Source organism: Leucopleurus acutus, assembly GCF_964270905.1.
Source record: "Leucopleurus acutus genome assembly, chromosome: 20".
Lineage (NCBI taxonomy): Eukaryota > Metazoa > Chordata > Mammalia > Artiodactyla > Delphinidae > Leucopleurus > Leucopleurus acutus.
The window spans coordinates 22,208,797-22,219,543 of NC_139162.1; positions in this window are offsets into that span (position 1 = coordinate 22,208,797).

The window sequence follows — 10,747 nt, forward strand, 5'->3', positions numbered from 1 at the left end:
CTACCTTTTGTAGTAGAAAAATTGAGAATATCAGCTTAACTCATTCTTAAGGAAGGATGTTCTCTCTTTTCCTTGTTCATATTAATAGTATCATTATCTAATATATGTACATATTCTGCGCCCAGTAAAATTTAGGCAGGTATATGCAATGTGTTTAACTGGTTGCCTTTATGATTTTGTTTATAGGAACCTATGTTATACCCCTGATTCAATCCTGAACCTTTTTATGATATCTGACTAGGATATCCCCTTATTTCTTAATTTCACCCATTCTTTTTCACTTCCCACACAACTCTTCTTCTAAATTCTTTTTCCATCCACTTTCTAGAATATTTCATCCAACCTATAGAAGTGATCAGGATTGAGTCTTGTCGTATATCTTTACAGTTGCAAAGCCTGAAGTATTAAGGGCTTATGAAGTCGTTTGGAGCTGTCAAGTTATTGCTACTCTGTGAATAAAAGTGTGGAGTTGGGCCTTGCTACTGGAAGATTAAATGGTAAATTGCTTTCCTATAGATAGTGGTAGCGGCTATGCCAGGTGTCAAGGGAAGGATGTTGTGCGGGGGAGCTTCCATTCAAGCCTGTAGTAGTTTATTCTCTAGAGTATCTAAAATCATATCTTGCCAAAATGTGAAATCAATATTCTTCCAAAACCTCTACTGAGTCTGTATGGTAATTCGATGTAGCTTCTAATAGCGCTAAATTTCATAGAAAGTCAGGGGAGGGATGTTGTGTGGGGGAGCTTCCATTCAAGCCTGTAGTAGTTTATTCTCTAGAGTATCTAAAATCATATCTTGCTAAAATGTGAAATAATATTCTTCCAAAACCTCTACTGAGTCTGTATGGTAATTCAATGTAGTTTCTAATAGCGCTAAATTTCATAGAAAGTACTCATCTTTAACCTTGCCCTTATTATGCTAAGAAGCATCCTTACCCCCTACCTATTCTACCACCCTTAATTAGTGCACAAAACATCCTATATTAACTGGTGATAAGTAGTGTGGTATCCAAATTGTTTCCTTTGGAACTCAGAGGAGAAAATATTAGTCCTCCCCGCTTATTCATTACACTTCCACACACACAAATATTATGAAAATGCTTGTTCCTCCCTTTCTTTTCTATTAGTGTATATTAAGTCAGTTATTTCACATTCATTATCACTGAACAAACTCACAGTAGATAAACAATAGGAAATATTGCCCATGGAATTGCCACCTGCCTAACTGCCCAAATGTCTCTAATACCCACTTTGCTTTTACTGACATTATGTCTGATTCTGATTAATACTTTTACTTTTAATATTGCCAGCAACTCTGTACATAGTTAAGGAATGAATAAAAATCCATGGACCCTTCAAGTATAACTATTAAAGGAAGCATTCCATAGAACTGTAAACATTCTTGAAATAGAAGGAATGAATGTACATTTGTCAAAGAAAAATTGCACCAGATACAGTTAAGTAAGGAAGACTTCATTCAAGATTTTTGCAGTAGGGAAGGGAAACTGAACCCTACTCTGCTGAAATGAAAGGTAGAGGCTGGGGTGATCTAGTGGAAAAGTACTGGAGGATGTTGGAGGGGAGGTTGGCCAATGTGCTCAGGTCAACCGTGTTTGCTAATTGTCACTTGTGAAATTTAGCCCCCTTCCTCCCATAGAGAGATGGGGGATAGGGACACTAGTTTTCTTGTTGATTGCATTTCAAGAAATGACTCCCAGGTCATTCAGAGTGACATTCCTGGGTTTTAAAACAGGCAAGAGGCAGGAAGAAGATTTATATCTCACAGGGAAAGAGAAAGACTTTACAATTGCAAGTTTTCTAAAGTACAGCTCTAAGAAAATGGAGGTTAGGGGCCTATAGTCAGGGAAGAATCGTGTCTAAAGTTTACTCAATTTTAGGGGAACATTAAGAAGATCTAGGTCACATAAAAGTTCTTGTACAGTAGGCACTTTTTTTTGAATAACCTAATAGCATCCCTGAACAGTAGGGACTATAATATACATTATATATAACGGAAAACACACTCCAAGTGTTAAGTTGCCAGCCTAATAGAGAAAAAGGGGAGGGGTGGATTCTCTCAAGATACTCTAAGGAAGTCTGGTCTCCTTACCCGTCACTGTCCAAGTTATCTCTTCTTTTCTCAGTATTTCATAAAATGCTTGGGGAAGCCACAAAGAGCTCCTCATACCACCTGTCCTGTCAGCTGGACCACACTATCCACACTACTTCCTGCAGAATAGAAATGCTTCCAAATCTCTCCAGGATCACCTCAAATAATCCCAGACCTCTCCCCTCTAAGGCTTGAGCCTCCCATTGCTTCTTCCCCACCTGGGAAAGATTATCCCCATCCAACTCCAGGTGGTTTGCATCAAGCAGTTTTTCCTAAAACAGCAACTCACTTCAGATCCAGCAGAGTTCTTTTTAAGTGATCATCAAGGAAATCACTTTGGAGAAAAGAGTCCTGAGGGTAAAAAACAAAAACAAGAACAAAAATAAACAAACAAAAAAACAAGCTACAAGTGACGAGGTCTTTGAGTTGGTGACAATAAGATCAGAGAAGAAAAAATTCAGTTCTTCTTTGAGCTGATATCTCCCTTCCGTAGTCACTCCTAATGCTATCAGAGTCTTGGTCTTTAGCTTAGGTGAGATCTTACACACAGGAAAATTCTTGGTATTGGAAAAATTGTCCCCATTTTCAAAATAATTTCATAACTCTATTCCCAAATGAATGCTTGAAGAAATGACTTAATTAGACCACATTTACTCTAGCTGTGATAAGCTCCTGTTGTTTACTAGGTCAAAGGTGTGGTGGATAATCATTTTTTACTCAGCCTGAGATTGTAGAGGGGGAAATAAGCAAGTCTTTGGTGCATTTGATTAGCACAGACTGTGATTCCAGATGACTTAGGTCAAAACCCTATGTTTATTTCTCAAGAGGAAGTATTTGAACCTGGATAAGCCATACAAATGTGATTGCATATGATTGTGTAAACTTGGATTTGGTGAGAGTTAGAGCAATTCAACAAATATTTATTGAGTACTTATTTACTTTTTCCTGTAATCCAACCTCCACATTCTCAGCTAGAGTGATCTTTTTAAATCACAAAGTTGACCACACCACTCTTTAGTTTAAAGACCCCCAATGACAGGCTGTTTGTTAGCTGTCGCTTTAACTTGAGGGCCCAGACACTAGGGGTACAAAGTGGTCTGCCAAGGATATCCATAGTATAGGATAAGGGATTGATTCAGGATTTATTTTTTCAAATATTTGGACACAGTGTTTATTTTTATAATGAAAACAACTAATCATGTTTGGAATATAACATTCACACACTTTTTAAGCAGAAGTAGGACATTGTGTAAAACAAATGACCTTATTGGTGGCATTTTGGGCTGTATCGCTAGACCCCAGAGGATATGCATTCTAGCTTATCTTCTGTTAGCAATATTTGAATGGAAGAATTTGAGAAACATTGGCCAGGGTAAGATACAAATTCTTCAGCAAATAACACTAAACCCTGCCTTATCCAACACTGTTTGTTCTTGCACTGTTACCTTTTGGCACCTCTTGTTCACAATTTATTCTCCACCAATTCCAAACTGTACTTTGCTTTCATGAAAACTGTTTTACTCACTTAGAATGTCCCCCTCTCATCCTGTTCTTCCAAATACATTCCTATGTGTCCATCCTTCTCCATTAGCTGAGAATCATCTTCCCTTTTAAATCTTGCCTGAAAATTCCAAGTATAATTAATTCACTGCCATCTCTATGAAAACATTATGACCATCTTATACTCTGCATACATTTTTATTGATATTTTATGTTCATATAAATGCTTTGCTTCCCAAGAACCAGATGGGTAGTAAAGACAGATGCCAGTAATCCCCATATTGCTAATGCTTTCAAGGTAAGCATCAAGTTCTTCTCCAGCTCCCAGTACCCTAGCCATGTCTTTGCTCTCACCTAGAACTTCTCTCTTCTCATTCTCCTCTGTGTTCACACCCCACAGTCCTTCATTTAGTTCCCCAACTGGACCATCATCTCTTTTGCTTCATGTTTTTTATACATGCTATTATCTCCCCCTGGATGCCTAGGAAAATGACCAACCTTCTCCCATGCCCAAACTTTTTTCTAGTTAACTTATATTCAGCTATTGGACCCCAGTGCCACTACTGGTTTCTTGAGAAAGTTTTTCCTGCTTCCCTCAATTAAATATCTCTTGAATACATGTTTTTCAACATATATTTCATGACCCCTATTAGATGACAGGAAATATTCTAGATCCTATGAATTTAGCAGGAATAAGATAAACACAGCTTCTACTCCCAGGTTACAATCTAGAAAGGGTAGACTGGCAATAAATGAGAATGTGTCATTTTCTTCTTTGTTCACTAGTGTAAAAATATGCTATGCAGTAAGTAAAGCAACAAGGATTACCAAGTTGCTATTCTAATTTGAATAGCCAAGAGAATCTCTCTAAAAAGTAACGTCTAAGCATGGATCTTTAAAGGGAGCTCAATCATGCCAAGTTTAAATAAAGAGAATTCCAGCAAAGGGAAGAACTGTTGCAAAGCCCCTAGGTTAAAAATAAGCTTGGCATGTTTAATAAAGAGAATAATGTGAGTATAGCTTAAAAGTAATGGTAAAAGCAGGGGGTATGATATTAAGGGGAAAAAGTAGACAGAGGCCATATATACAAACCAAGAAAAGGAATTTGGATTTTATTCTAGTTTGCTGGAAAACCATTGAAAATTTAAGCAAAAGAGAATTATGATTTCTTAAAAAAGCAGTTTATTTTTGCTACATGAAGAATGGAATACAGTAGTAATGAGAATGAATGCAAGAGGGTATTTAGGAGGCTTTCAAGGTCCAAAAGAGAGAGTATAGTATCTTGGAATCAGGAGATAGTAATAGAAGTGTGGGAAGGACTTGTGGATATTTTGGATGTGACGTATGAAGGAAAGAAAAGATGCAAAGGAAAATCCTTTATTATCCAGGTGAACAGCTAACAAGTAGCTTTTGTTTGATGGGAAAGATTGAGAAAAGAGAGGTTCGGAATGGGTTAGAGGGATTAAGGGTCAGGAAGAGTGTTTGTTCATGTTAAGTCTTCTTTTTGTCTACACACTCAGAGATGCCAAGTAAGAAATGTGACATATAAATCTGTGTTGAACAAACGAATGATTTATTGAAAGCTTGGCCAAAAACTAATAGATAAAATCATACTGAAGGTCAATTCACAGGAATAGAATTCTGCCAATGTCGTTAAATTTTTTTTTTTTTTTTTGGTACCTCATTGCAGTTTTTATTTTATTTTATTTTTAACATCTTTATTGGAGTATAATTGCTTTACAATGGTGTGTTAGTTTCTGCTTTATAACAAAGTGAATCAGCTAAATTTTGTCTCAGTACTGGAACATCCCAATCCTTTCCCCATCACCATTAAAGCACACTTCTCTTAATCTGCGATTACAACATATGAATTGATCTTATAATTGCGTTGCTTTTGGTTTTCTCCTCTTCTACCTTCACTTTATTTAAATCTGCTTCAGGCCAAAATTTTAAAAAGGCACAGTTTTCAGGAGAACCACAAGAAGATATCCTGGCATGTGCTCTAATGCAGCACCATTGTACTAACTGGAAGGGGCTCAACCTCAGCTGTGGTTTAACCTTTCTCCTGTGAATATTGTGTTTTGGTGTGCACACTGGTAATGAGTTTGAAACCTCTTACTAGTATGAGAATATTTGGGGAATTCTGGCACCACTGTCCTTCCCAGTACACAATGAGTCATCAATGATAAAGTTGCCAAGATTACACAGAACCTAGATAACAATTGGCTGTAAAACCAAGCTGCAAATTTAACTGTATCCTAATTACAAGGAAGATTATACAGTATCCATGTGACAACAGAAGTGTCTGCAAGATGGCATAAAGCACAAAGTAGTTCTAAGTACGAATTCAAGACATGCTTAGCCAAAAAAAAAAAAATTAAGGCATAAAGAAGCACCATATAAGGGAGAGGACTGTAGAGGGAAAACCACAACATGATTTTACCACAATTACCTCAACAACAACAAAAACAAATACCAACAGTAACAAAATTATCACCAGTGGAGAGGCAGACCCAAAATAACCACTGAAAAACCTTCTACTTTCAAGCAGTGTCTGGGAAATAAGGTTTCCCTCAGTTTCTTTATTATTTCAATTTTATTTTTAATACCCTGGAGCATACTTTAATTCTTTCCACTCATCTCTTATTTTCCCCCCCCATGAAGTTGTTTCTTTCTTTGTTGAACCATATGCCTTCTACATTTGAATCCACAAACATTCTGTCATGATAGTCCTTCTAGCTCACTCTGAACTTCAGGGAGGAATGAATGGTACACAAGATAATAATATTCAAAAAGAGAGAGTAGATATGAAGTCACTGCCTTACAGGCGTGATCCTTAAATCATTAGTTTTTCCCAGAAACACATAACACTTATTTATCTAGTGCCTATACTATCACCAAGTAATCTACTAGGTCCTTATTCATGTAATGGCATAGCAATAAATATCAAAATGACACAAATAATCAATAGCATGATGGATTTTACAAAAGAGGATGTAGAGGGTGCTATGGAAGCTTGACTTTTGGCACAAACATCTTGGGCCTGGGCTCTTGAATGTAAAGGTCCAAATGATTTCCCACTGTCCACATCAAAAAAAAAATGTTAAAACACAGGCAAGCTGAAGTGGGATAGAGAATCATTTTCTCCTATCTTTTATTATTAATTATTAATAACTATATATTATTTATATCTAATCAGAGGAATCCCTTCCCACATCCTCTCCAATACACCCCCATACACACACCCATCCGCATACACACGTGCCCAGTTGAAAAACTGAACCTGCAAACTTGAAATATAAAAAGAAAAAATGACAAAAAGAATATGGCTTCTTGGTATGTGGCAGATTCTCCCACTCCCCTCACTTTCCCTCCTCTCCCATTCCCTAACCCTCCTCTGCACTCTGCCCTCCTCTGCCTCCCTTCCTCCCTCCCTCCCTCCCTTCCTTCTTTCCTTCCTTCCTTTCCTCCTTCATCTGTAATGTGCTAGGTATTGTGCTAGGAATTGTAATACAATATTAAACAAAGGAAATAACTATTGGGATTGCCTTATCTCCTAAACATTTCACTAACATGGATATCTATCGTATGTTACAACTTCATAGCCTGCGGTCCTCTGAATCTGTATTTTAACCAACAGCTCAGGTAATTCTGACATTGACAATAAGCAAGTCCCTCTTTGAGAGAAGAAAAAAATGTCCATTTCTTAGGCAACATAGCTAATTCTCAAGTTGCCTCACATTGGTAAATGAGCTATCTCAGCACTATTATTTTTTTGTTTTATCTATTCTTATTCCACCTATATTTGGTGATTGCTTTAAAATCCTGTCCCTTGTCATCTTCCACCATCACCACTCCGAATGTGTCCAGCAAAACCTCACTTGGATCAGGGCTCTGCAGGCTCTGTGGAGCTGCTGCTCCAAACTAAATGAGAGTATATCCCATTCCTCACAGTTCCAACAATGCCAGCAAAACCCAAGATTACTGGCTAACAGAACAATCATGGAGGAATAATACAAAATAAAATAATGCATTGTAAAATATTTTTTCAACATATGAAACAAATACAGAACTCTATCATCTAGCTTAACCCATAAAGAAACCGAATCCAGAAGGACAGTTCACCTACAAGATAGAAGTAAAATTTTTGAGAGATATAGGCCCTAGTATAATTTAGGATATTAGTATGGACCTGTGCCATTTTTTATGACTTCAGTGTAATTCTTTGCACTTTTCCAGGTATCCTCATTCCAATAGTTTGATTGCTCCATGAGCATTCTTGGGTAAATTCTTCAGAAACTTTGTCAAGATTTTATCTGTCTTAGTTTTCTCAGATTCTATTGGAAATTCAGCAAATATTTATTAAGAAACTAACAAAGAATTATCAGGGCTTGAAGAACTAACTGCCCAGTAGACAGGGATAACATAGAATAGGATATTTAAATCCTTAATTGTATACCTATGCCTAGCATTGTGGCCATATATCTATATTTATATCTAAATGGTATTTATATCTAGTGGTATTACTTATGCATACAGGATTCTAAAACAGTGAGTTGGTGCATATAATCTACTCTCTACTTCTCTGTTTATTCTTCAGTAAAACAGGGAAATATGAAAAACATTCCAAATAGGTTATGACATGCATTTGCATAATAAGCAGCAGCTACTATTATTATTTTATGATTATGTTTTTACTCTTTATTTTGGGCCTCTTGACATCAAGAACACTGCTTTATTCAAGTCTCTATTTCCTATGCCTATCACAATTCCTGATGACCTTTAAAAATCTTGCTATGTCTCATATGTGCCATTTATAACAAATGTAAGATGAAATCCCCAGGTATTTTTCTTAGAAAGGTTTTAAAAATATAATATTGATAGAAATGGCTTGGAAAGTGATGGGCATGTGGTAAGTGCTCAATAAATATAATTTGTAAGTATTATCCTTAATCCTTTCCCTCTAGTGTACCATTTTCTTATGCTATTAAAATGGATAATTGGTACCAGGTACTTATTTGATTGTCCATTCTTCTGCCCTAAAGTGGCTTGAGGATAAGTCTCTAGTTTGAGTAAGGAAAGTATTGCAGGAAAGCTGTCATATATTCTTAAAACACCCTGTGGAAAGTTATCTTGCAAACAGAAAGATAAAAGGTAATAGCTACACCTGAGAACATGTATGCCTTTGAAATGCAATTATCCTTGCCTAGGCTTTTAGCCAGATAACTTGGGACTAATGATAAAATGAGTTTATATAACCCTTTCCTTCATATCTTTCCTCCTTTCCATCTCGTTTAATCTTCTGGTTAGCCTGTCCCAGAGGAGGTCTTAGAGGGATCCAGTGGGGAAGTAAGTAACATTTTAATCACATCTTTATGTGTGCAAGGCACTTCCCATACATAATCTCACTTAAATGTCAAGGTGCTTTATGTATTATTCAATTAATGACTATACTTAATAGATAGTAGTTTAGGTTCAAAGAAACTAAATCGTTGGCTCAAATGAGAATGGCCAAGTCAAGATTTGAACCTTGGTCTCTCTTTCTTTGAAGTGCTTGCTCTCTCCAGTATGCCACGCTTCCCCTGAGTTTGCCATCTGTTCCCATAACATCTGCCCAGGTATTACTGAGTGTCAATTGTCCACATGGTACAAGGAATATAAGGGCAAGAGGTCCTGGATTTCTTTGTTAATTATATTTTCCATATCTCTTAGGTATCCTGCCAAGGTTCTGACTCATCCAGGTGGTGACCTTTAGAGAAACACAGACTTTAGTCCTTCAGCTCCTAAGGAGCCATCCGAGTGGATGACTCATGTGCAGCCAGTGAGTGGCTTCACAGGGACTGGAATGAGAATGGGCAAAACATATCAGTTAATAGAATGCTTCTAATAAAATGAGCTAATTGCAGCATGTCATGTAGTTATTGGGGACATTCTATTTTTCTTTTGGTTTGAGTTCTCCATTAAAAAAAGGAAGAAGAAAAAAGAAAACCATGTCATTTTTTGTTTTATTCACCAAAAAGCACATTCTGAGGAAGATAATACCGATGTGCTTACTAGGACTTTGTAAAATAGATCATAAAAGTAGGGAATTTACATGAAAAAGGGAGTTTTATGGAGAGGATACTGAATAATCTCATAAAACCACCAACCCATATCGGGGGTGGGGGTGGGCTCGGCCACTGGGGCAACTGTTGTGGAGATCTTGGCATTTTGGGAGCTCTCAGTTTTATGCCTTGGCTTCTGTCTGCAGGGCAGTTTTATGCATCTTTCTGTACATGGCAGGTTTTGTGTGTTTTTTTCTTTTTTAATATGATGGAAAGCACAGCCCCTGACAATTCTTTATTAGTATAACTTTAGTCTCTTTTTCCTGTGTCCAGTCAGGCCAAGGAAGGGAGATATCCACCCAGCCAATGTCCAGTTCTAGAGCAAAGTGGTCAGTGGGAGTCTGGATATTATGACTGACCTAATTTGTATCAGGTGATCATTTATGATCTAAACAAGTAGGGGATGGGGTCATGCAAGTTCTTATGTAGTCCTATCTGAAAATTATATGGGCAAGGTGGTGAGAAGTCACAAGAGTGGTATCTGACAATAGGAGCACAATGGCAGTGACAGTGCACAGATCACTGGGGTAAAAACACAAAATGCCTTATCTTCCCCACACCTGCTCTGTGCCCAGACAGAGCTCTGGCTCATTCAGCAAGACTGCTAACTTTCAGGGCTTTGGCCATTTCTCTCTGCTAAAAAGCGGTTTCCCGAATTGCAGATGGGGAAACTAAGATTCAATAATGAGCTCGGACACTTGGGGCATCACAGCTAGTGAGTATTCTGGGACCTTTTATCCACATCAGTGGTTACACACAGGTATAATTTGAAAGACTTCAGGAAATTGTTTGTGCTTAGCAATGTACTTCTCAGAATCCTGGAATTTTATCAGAGAATTATACAACTGTTTGATATCAGGGTGTGAAGGAAATATGACTTTTGATGCTCTACTTTAGCTGCCTTTTCACATTTCATATAACCTAATAAGGGTCACTAACCTCCTGCTGGTGGGACAGTACACCAGACTAAAGTCTTCTAACACCTTAAAGTTGTTCCTCTTTCTGCATAAACACTTTATAAATGTAGAATGAATA